Source organism: Cherax quadricarinatus, chromosome 41, assembly GCF_038502225.1.
Source record: "Cherax quadricarinatus isolate ZL_2023a chromosome 41, ASM3850222v1, whole genome shotgun sequence".
Classification (NCBI taxonomy): domain Eukaryota; kingdom Metazoa; phylum Arthropoda; class Malacostraca; order Decapoda; family Parastacidae; genus Cherax; species Cherax quadricarinatus.
In genome coordinates this window covers 33,004,972-33,015,765 of record NC_091332.1, presented here as the reverse complement: position 1 = coordinate 33,015,765, position 10,794 = coordinate 33,004,972, and the positions used below count along the sequence as shown (strand labels likewise).

Genomic DNA, 10,794 nt, shown 5'->3' with positions numbered 1-10,794 from the left:
TGAGTCTGGATTAAAGGAGGGTCCATCAGCAAGAAGGGAAGGTAAAGAAAGAGCAGCAGAGCAGAGATGACGGAGGTAAATTCTGCGTGCTCGTTGATAGAGTGGGCAGTCTAACAGAATGTGGCTAACAGATACTGGAACCTGACAATTCTCACAGAGAGGAACAGGGCACCTCTCCATGAGATACCCATGAGTAAGACGAGTGTGGCCAATGCGAAGATGGGAGAGAGTAGTCTCCCAACCTTGACACTGATGACAAGAAGATGGCCAGTAACCTAGACTAGGTTTAATAGAATGAAGTTTGTTATTGAGCAGATCAGACCAACGCTGTTGCCAACGGGTGTGAAGGTGGGTAGCAATTACAGCAAAATAGTCCGTGAATGGAACACCTCTATATGAAACTGGAAGGTCATGTACAGCTGATCGCACAGCAGTGTCTGCCTGTTCATTGCCCTGTACATCAACAAGACCAGGGATCCAACAAAACACAATATCTTTATACTTGGTAGAGATACGGCATAACCAAAGTTGGATACTGAGAAGTAGGGGATGAGGTGTATCAAATTTTCGTATAGCCTGTAAAACACTAAGGGAGTCTGAAACAACTACAAATGGTGACACAGGCATAGATGCAATACGCATAAGTGCTACAAGAATGGCATACAATTCAGCAGTAAAAATGCTAGCCGAGGATAGTAAATGCCCACGCACGACACTGTCCGGAAACAATGCTGCGAATCCGACGCTGTCAGAAGATTTAGAGCCATCTGTGTATACAGCGATGGCATGAGAAAGAGAGCAGAAGTGGTCAAGAATAAAAGAGCAGGAAGCTACCATAGGCAGTTGGGCTTTTGCACAAGGGAGTGAGAAAGAACAGGTTCGAACAGCTGGAACTTCCCAGGGGAGCAGGGAAAAGTGAGATACGACGTGAACATAGAAAGGTGGTAACTGAAGGGAAGACAACAGCGAATGGAATGGAGGTAAAGAGAAAAAGGATGGCATAAACAGGGGCGACGAACAAATAAAGAATGTCTACTAACATCGGTGACGATTCTATATATGGAAGGGTTGTGGAGATCATGAGAGCGAACACAGTAGCAAAGGCAATGGGCATCATGGCGATCAGACAGGGATGGACTTCAGCATAGAGGCTCTCAACAGGGAAAGAGCGAAAAGCACCAAGGCATACACGTAATCCCTGGTGATGAAATAAAAGAGGAAAGACATTCACCATCACTCATTCAATAGCTGTCTTGTCAGAAGCAATGCAACATCACAGTTAATGTGACCCTTTGAACTGTAGCATCCTCACCCATCCTTCAGAGTGCAGGTATTGTACTTTCCACCTCCAAAACTGTAACATCCTCACTCATCCCAAAAATCCAGGTGAATAGTCACATTAATTTTGTTGGTGGGACTGTGGCCATAATGTCACATACCTTACCTAGGCATGGCACCTGATGTAACTACTCCCAAAACACACACACACTAGGGAATTCTGATACCTCCAACTCTAGCTCAACCTGCCCTTCTCCTTTGGGTGGTCCAAGGTTCCATCTACACGTCTACCACAAATCACTGCAAAATAATAACAGATAAGTGATCTATACAGTACATCATGTACATTATTTACACACAAAACATTGGATAAGCAATCACATTCTATGTATTTATTTATTTATTTATTTATTTATTATTTGGACATGATACATAATTGTACAAAAGAAATACAGTGGTTGACTGTACATGCCAAAAGCAATGATATATTCAGTGGTAAAAATACAGTAAACAAATTACTTGACGTGCTGTTGGAGTGTGAGCAAAGTAACATTTATGAAGGGATTCAGGGAAACCGGCAGGCCGGACTTGAGTCCTGGAGATGGGAAGTACAGTGCCTGCACTCTGAAGGAGGGGTGTTAATGTTGCAGTTTAAAAACTGTAGTGTAAAGCACCCTTCTGGTAAGACAGTGATGGAGTGAATGATGGTGAAAGTTTTTCTTTTTCGGGCCACCCTGCCTTGGTGGGAATCGGCCGGTGTGATAATAAAAATAAAAAATAAAAAATTACAACATGAAGTACAAATGAGTATTTCAAATAAGAGGCTTTATAGTTGTACAAATTTGTAGCACAATTCATAATATAATCTGGTCAAATCGAATAAAATCAATGATTTGTAGTGCAGAAACTGTAACATCCTCACTCATCCCCAAAATCCAGGGGACTGTGGCCATAATGTCGCATACCTTACCTAGGCATGGCACCTAGGGAATTCTGATACCTCCAACTCTAGCTCAACCTACCCTTCTCCTTTGGGTGGTCCAAGGTTCCATCTACACGTCTACCAAAAGAATTTTCCCTCTCAGTTTTGTGATAGGTGATCCATTTATCATTATGTTAAGAGAGACATCTGTGGTTCTGTTTCCAAACTGTATGAAGTAGGTTTTGTTAATATCCAGAGTAAGCTTGTTAATCATCATCCAGGTAGATATTTTCTGTAATTCAGTATTTACAGTATTGGCTAGCATGACTGGGCTTAGGTGAGAGAAGATATATGTAGTGTCATCTGTAAATAGTGTGGGTTTGAGTAGTTGTGATGCATTTGGTAGGTCGTTTATGTAAACGAGAAAGAGGAGAGGGCCAAGGACACTTCCCTGTGGGACATCAACTGTAATTGGCTGCGTGGAAGAGTTTGCTCCATTTGTGTACACATATTGGCTTCTGTTGCTAAGGTATGACTTTAGGTAGTTGAGGGAGTGCCCTCTTATGCCATAGTGTGACAATTTTATGTGCAGCAAATCATGGTCAACTGTATCAAACGCTTTACGTAAATCAATGAAGATCCCCAATGGGACTTCTTTTTTCTCGAGTGCAGTGTATATTTGTTCTAGCCTGTGTATAATAGCATCATTCATATTTTTATTAGGCCTGAACCCAAACTGATGGGTTGAGTGTGTTGTGGGAGATGAGGTAGGAATAGATTTGCTTGTGAATTAATTTTTCAAAGATTTTAGAGAGAGGGTGTAAGTTGGATATTGGCCTATAGTTATTCAAGTCTGTTTGATCTCCTCCTTTATGTATCGGGGTGACCCCTCGCTATTTTGAAAACTGTGGGGAAGGTAGAGGATTCGATGGATTTGTTAAAGAGTGTTGCAATGATTGGTGACAGCACTTGCGAAGCTTTTTTGCATATAGAGGATGGTAAAGTAATTAAATCCTGTCTCGTTTTTTAGTGTGTTGATAATAAGGGAGACTTCTGTTGGGTTAGTCGGAGCTAGGAACAATGTGTTCAGGTAGTTGCCAGTGAGGTAGTCATTGGGTGGGGTATTTGAGCTTTGGATTTTATCAGCAAAGTTTTTGAGTCTGTTTGCTGTTTCAGTTGGTGGGAGTTGGGGTTCATGTGGTTTTGTTAGTTTGATTGCTCTGTTTCCTGATATCTTTTTTGTTCCTAGAATTTCAGATAGGGTTTTCCAGGTCTTTTTTATGGATAATCTGTTCTCATAATACAATTTTTTTGCCCTTCTTATCAGGCTGGTTAGGACTGATGAGTAACGTTTTGTTTGGTCTCTGGTTATGTGACCCATTCTGTACTGTTTTTCGTATAGGTGCTTTATATTTATAGATTTGAGGGAGGATTGAGGGTTCCCGCGCGCGGAGCAAAAAAAAATTCGAAAATATATGAAAACTGAGTTGTTGTTACCAAAAAATAGCTGAACTTTCTGGCTACACTCTGGTATAATTATTATCCTTGTACGATGTTTCTAAAAGGAATTACAGCCATTTATAACAGGCATGGTGACAGCGCTGACGCGACATGTTGCGTAAGAAGCGCTGACTCAGCTTTGTTGACGTTTTTGTTACGTTTTTCCCCGTGTTATTTTTATCGTTTTCGTACATCTTTTTATGTCTAATATAATACAAATTCACCATCTGAGATCATGCCAGAGTGGGTGGAGCTAATGTGATCAAGGAACCAATCGGGAACCCCTGGGAATAGTGCACAAAATGGCCGACACCTCCAGCCAACAAAATATTCCATACCCACGCTAATATCAATTATAAGGCTTATTTATCTATCACAATTGATCTATTATGATATAATGCAATATAATAATAGCATATAAACATAAAAAGTACACCTCAAAAAAAAATATATAGCATAATATGACACCCCAAGGAATAAATTTCTATCGCTATTTCCCCTGAAGGTGAACAGAGGGTCCGACCTCTCTCATCAGCGATGAGAGAAAACGTATTTACAATGGTTAACTGTAATAAACACTCGTAGGCCGCGAAAAAAGTGTAAAATAAAGCGAATTTTTCGGGGAAAAAAATTGTTCCCGGGCAGCGGGGGTGCCGCGCGCTTCGGCCTATATCTCGAAAGTAAGTTATTTATCTATAAGGCAAGTTACAGCTTCATTTATGATTGAATTGACTTGATTTTCACAACAAACATAGGAGAATGATTGTTTTACGGGGAAGCGTTCGTGTTTCCGAACTATCCAAAATATTTTTAGATTTATGTGGACAACAAGGCCGACATCTTCCAATATATCAAAAAAGTTATGAAACTTTATTTTTTTTTAGCAAGAAGATAAGGTTTATTTTAGAATTCTCATCGATAAGTGTTGGAATTAGAGTTGTTCTAGCAGCAGCAAGTGTCAAAACCACTTGTCCAAGTACCACTGACAAACTGTGCCCTGCCAAATGCAATTTTTCGTAAATTTTGCATATTTCATTTCCTTTTTGGCCGATATGATTGAAACTTCAGCACAGCATACTCGATATAACCTTCTAATAGTACACCAAAAATGAACGTAATCGGTCCATAAAAAAAAGGTCGTTAAAATTCTGCCAACATCTCCCCTTGAGGCTGCTAGGTGTTAGCCACCTAAATTTAGAAGTTGGAAAAACAAGACCCACCTAGTGAGTCTCTGATGTTAGTTCCTCATTAAGTGAAGGAAACGTATTGGATTGTGGTCACTATAAACCATAACAGGATGCAGAGACCCCTGTTACATACGTAAAAAATTTTTGCACTGCCACAAGCAAGGCCAGAGCCTCCTTTGCTATGGTGGCATTGCTTCCTTGTGCCTGTTACATTTTGCCAAGAAGTAGCTGAGTGGCATTATTTGCCCTGCTCTATCCTGCAGCAAGACTGCCCCAACCCCTGTATCACTTTTCAAAACCCAGGGTGGGTAACTCAGGATTACATATAAAAGATCTTTAGGATTTATGTCATACAAAAGGTTCATGTACAGAGATATTAAAGTTACAAATATGGGTGTGTCCTTGGCACACATGGTCATCATGTTGTTGTCTCTTATTACTTTGATAGTAAGGTTCTCACTACATGTTCTAGTGTGGGGTAGCTTTTTACATACAGGCCTTATCAGTCTAGGGTAATACCTACATTCATGATTGATCATCCTCAGTATCTCTGAAATCCTTTCACCAGCCCTCTTCACAGGTTATTTAAGCTACTATAAAAAAATATGGCAGGCCAGACTTGAGTCCTGGAGATGGGAAGTACAGTGCCTGCACTCTGAAGGAGGGGTGTTAATGTTGCAGTTTAAAAACTGTAGTGTAAAGCACCCTTTTGGCAAGACAGTGATGGAGTGAATGATGGTGAAAGTTTTTCTTTTTCGGGCCACCCTGCCTTGGTGGGAATCGGCCAGTGTGTTAATAATAATAATAATAAAAAAATAGAACTATATTCTAGATAGATATATACAGAATATACAATATACAAAACATATGTCTACACACTCCCTAGCTGCTCTCCTAGGAACAGCCCACATGGTGCAGCTCAACAATTTTCCCTTCTTTCTTTTTGACTAATCTCTGGACTAACCAGTGTTTTGATACACTTTAGTCACCCTGAGTATGGTGACTACTTTAAGGTATAAAACTCACCCCTGGGGCACACATAATTCCCCAAAAATAAAAAGAAGGACCCAGAGGTCCTACCAGCTTGAAGCCAACAAGGAGAGTGAGGAAGAGGGAGGAGCCTAGCTAAGCTCCTCCCACACCCACCAAAACAACAAAAGACTGTTGCCAAGCACAATTCTCTAGTTACCACAACTGTACCACACCTTATTTTACTTTTACAAAAAGAAATACAACTTTATAAACTACTTATTTAAATTGCGTGTTTTTTTTTTTTTTTTATCATCACACTGGCCGATTCCCACCAAGGCAGGGTGGCCCGAAAAAGAAAAACTTTCACCGGCCTGCCGGTTTCCCTGAACCCCTTCATAAATGTTACTTTGCTCACACTCCAACAGCACGTCAAGTATTAAAAACCATTTGTCTCCATTCACTCCTATCAAACACGCTCACGCATGCCTGCTGGAAGTCCAAGCCCCTCGCACACAAAACCTCCTTAACCCCCTCCCTCCAACCTTTCCTAGGCCGACCCCTACCCCGCCTTCCTTCCACTACAGACTGATACACTCTTGAATTTATTCTGTTTCGCTCCATTCTCTCCACATGTCCGAACCACCTCAACAACCCCTCCTCAGCCCTCTGGACAACAGTTTTGGTAATCCCGCACCTCCTCCTAACTTCCAAACTATGAATTCTCTGCATTATATTCACACCACACATTGCCCTCAGACATGACATCTCCACTGCCTCCAGCCTTCTCCTCGCTGCAACATTCATCACCCATGCTTCACACCCATATAAGAGCATTGGTAAAACTATACTCTCATACATTCCCCTCTTTGCCTCCAAGGACAAAGTTCTTTGTCTCCACAGACTCCTAAGTGCACCACTCACTCTTTTTCCCTCATCAATTCTATGATTCACCTCATCTTTCATAGACCCATCCGCTGACACGTCCACTCCCAAATATCTGAATACATTCACCTCCTCCATACTCTCTCCCTCCAATCTGATATTCAATCTTTCATCACCTAATCTTTTTGTTATCCTCATAACCTTACTCTTTCCTGTATTCACCTTTAATTTTCTTCTTTTGCACACCCTACCAAATTCATCCACCAATCTCTGCAACTTCTCTTCAGAATCTCCCAAGAGCACAGTGTCATCAGCAAAGAGCAGCTGTGACAACTCCCACTTTGTGTGTGATTCTTTATCTTTTAACTCCACGCCTCTTGTCAAGACCCTCGCATTTACTTCTCTTACAACCCCATCTATAAATATATTAAACAACCACGGTGACATCACACATCCTTGTCTAAGGCCTACTTTTACTGGGAAATAATTTCCCTCTTTCCTACATACTCTAACTTGAGCCTCACTATCCTCGTAAAAACTCTTCACTGCTTTCAGTAACCTACCTCCTACACCATACACTTGCAACATCTGCCACATTGCCCCCCTATCCACCCTGTCATACGCCTTTTCCAAATCCATAAATGCCACAAAGACCTCTTTAACCTTATCTAAATACTGTTCACTTATGTGTTTCACTGTAAACACCTGGTCCACACACCCCCTACCTTTCCTAAAGCCTCCTTGTTCATCTGCTATCCTATTCTCCGTCTTACTCTTAATTCTTTCAATAATAATTCTACCATACACTTTACCAGGTATACTCAGCAGACTTATCCCCCTATAATTTTTGCACTCTCTTTTATCCCCTTTGCCTTTATACAAAGGAACTATGCATGCTCTCTGCCAATCCCTAGGTACCTTACCCTCTTCCATACATTTATTAAATAATTGCACCAACCACTCCAAAACTATATCCCCACCTGCTTTTAACATTTCTATCTTTATCCCATCAATCCCGGCTGCCTTACCCCCTTTCATTTTACCTACTGCCTCACGAACTTCCCCCACACTCACAACTGGCTCTTCCTCACTCCTACAAGATGTTATTCCTCCTTGTCCTATACACGAAATCACAGCTTCCCTATCTTCATCAACATTTAACAATTCCTCAAAATATTCCCTCCATCTTCCCAATACCTCTAACTCTCCATTTAATAACTCTCCTCTCCTATTTTTAACTGACAAATCCATTTGTTCTCTAGGCTTTCTTAACTTGTTAATCTCACTCCAAAACTTTTTCTTATTTTCAACAAAATTTGTTGATAACATCTCACCCACTCTCTCATTTGCTCTCTTTTTACATTGCTTCACCACTCTCTTAACCTCTCTCTTTTTCTCCATATACTCTTCCCTCCTTGCATCACTTCTACTTTGTAAAAACTTCTCATATGCTAACTTTTTCTCCCTTACTACTCTCTTTACATCATCATTCCACCAATCGCTCCTCTTCCCTCCCGCACCCACTTTCCTGTGTTTGTGTGTCTATATTTTTTATTATCACACTGGCCGATTCCCACCAAGGCAGGGTGGCCCGAAAAAGAAAAACTTTCAGTGTCTATAGTATAACCTATTATATTGAGAAAAACAGGCTTGACTCAGCTGCCTTACAGCCATAAGGGTGATCTGCCCTTATGACATTTAGGCTGAGTCCCCATCAATTCAATATAATTAGGTATTCCAGAGTAACTGTTACTTATATACATCAATATGTGTTGGGTCCCATAGTCCCATAACAATCATGGGAATCAGATGACCCTCCCATGGCTCATTCACACATTTTGCATTTAGTTCATCAAGAGGAGACAAATCAACTTTATTTCTGAAATGTACCTGGTGGCAGTCAGTGCATGTGTTCAAGGTATCACCTAATGTGAAACCTGTATAAGACAGTGTCTACCGACTCTCGCTGGGTACAAACACAATCTCTAGAAATAAACACTTCACTTCCTTCATATAACTTATTTCATGCCAGGCCTGCTGACTTTGTACAAATTCCCCAAACCTTCCACAATCTCGTACAATTTTCCTGATTACATCATCTTTATCAGGGACCTTATCCATCATCATTTTGAAGCCACCACACTTCCATCATAGCCTTCCCAGGACCTGGCTCCAATGCCAATCCCATCTCTCCAGCTTCCAGAATATGTAGCACCACCTCATGGTCCCATGTCATCCTGGGCAGACCTCATCTTAGCCAGTCTCTGAAACTGAGAAAAAACACTGAGGGGGAAACATCACCATCCTCACCTAGCCCATGACTTAACCCTTAAACTGTCCAAATATAGATCTACGTTTTCTCAACATTTGAAAGTATGTAAAAAAAACGTAATTTTTTTTTTTTTACATTTGAAAATGTGTAAAAAAAAACTTTGATCTACTTTTTTTTTTGTTATATTTGAAAATATGGACAGTATAAAGGTTAATGATTCCAAAGTGCTTCCTCACATGGTAATGAGAAGGAGGGGAATACCGTCATCCCAGTCCTTCTGGTACTGGGTAAAACAATCTTGCAGTGTCCTGAGAGACTGGTAAAACCAATGTGCTTTTCTTTGACTCCTAGAGTGATACAGTGGTAAATTTAACTTCAAGTATGTCTCTCAAAACTACATGACACTTCATAAAATAAGACTTCTGGATGACTTGTGCAAAGCCTAACTGACAAAAATGGTTCACCAGAAATCTCAAAACCACACACACAAAATTATTCAGAAGGGGTAAAGACTCTGGTAACCTGTTAGAAAAAGAATTTACAGTGGACCCCCGGTTAACGATATTTTTTCACTCCAGAAGTATGTTCAGGTGCCAGTACTGACCGAATTTGTTCCCATAAGAAATATTGTGAAGTAGATTAGTCCATTTCAGACCCCCAAACATACACGTACAAATGCACTTACATAAATACACTTACATAATTGGTCGCATTCGGAGGTAATCGTTATGCGGGGATCCACTGTATTAATAAACACGGGTTATTCAGTTCTCCCTTCTTAACACCTAAAGGTCCTTCCTTTGGAATCTGTAAAAAATACAGAAAATGATACTTTAATAGTTCTGCTATGGCTGCTTGGTCACAGGCCTTCTTAACCCTTTCAGGGTTGGTGCCGTACAGTACGGCTTGCACGCCAGGGTACTAGTACTCATAAATTCTAGCGCCTTCAGATCTAGCGAGAGAAAGCTGGTAGGCCTCACTATCCTCATAAAAACTCTTTACTGCTTTCAATAACCTACTTCCTATTCCAGACATTTGCAACATCTGCCACATTGTCCCCCTATTCACCCTATCATATGCCTTATACAAATCCAAAAATGCCACAGAAACCTCTTTACCCTTATCTAAATACTGTTCACCTATATGCTTCACTGTAAACACTTGGTCTACACACCCTCTACCCTTCCTAAAGCCTCCTTTTTCATCTGCTATGTTGCTTTCCATCTTACTCTTAACCCTTAAACGGTCCAAACGTATATATACGTTCACACGTTCACTTGCGCAGCACCCCGAATATTTTGAAAAAAAAAATCTTTTTTTTTATTTCATAGAAAAAAAGAGCACATTTTTGTAAGTGTTTTAGAATAAAAAAAAATAGGGTCAGTACTTACAAAGATATGAGGCCAAGAAATTGGCACTGGATGCTCATGTGATGGCAACATGGAGTCCTGCCGCTTGCAGAAGTGTTGCTGATATACCTTTTTTTCTATTTTTCATATTTTATATAATTTTTATGTTCTGATAATTACAATTTATAGTAGTTCTTGTCATTTCATAACCAGTATTAACTAGTATTAAGTACTGAAATTGTACTCAAATTGCCACAAACACACTGACAGGTGGACATTTACACCTGCCTTGGTCATTTACTATTATCTTGGAATATATACAAAGTATTTATAGGTCCCAGCAATGTTTTGGATATGTGGAAGTATATGATGATGATGATGATGATGATGATGATGATGATGATGATTATTGATGATTATTGATGATGATGA

The 10,794-nt window shown here is 40.3% G+C and overlaps 2 protein-coding genes across 6 annotated transcripts in view; one reads left to right on the top strand and one right to left on the bottom strand.

The window, feature by feature from the left end:
* Positions 1-10,794, top strand: part of LOC128695778 (sulfotransferase 1E1-like) — a 200,534-nt gene that overhangs the window by 137,020 nt on the left and 52,720 nt on the right. The window lies entirely within an intron of this gene.
* LOC138853837 (zinc finger protein 84-like) overlaps positions 7,824-10,794 on the bottom strand; it is a 161,267-nt gene continuing 158,296 nt past the window's right edge. Inside the window, exons 2-3 of one of the 2 annotated variants that reach the window (XR_011393057.1) lie at positions 9,713-9,820; positions 7,824-9,011 (exon numbers count right to left, since the gene is read on the bottom strand). The gene's annotated coding sequence lies outside the window, so the exon portion shown is untranslated. The remainder of the gene's footprint in view (positions 9,012-9,712; positions 9,821-10,794) is intronic. The other variant, XR_011393058.1, reaches the window with a different exon arrangement.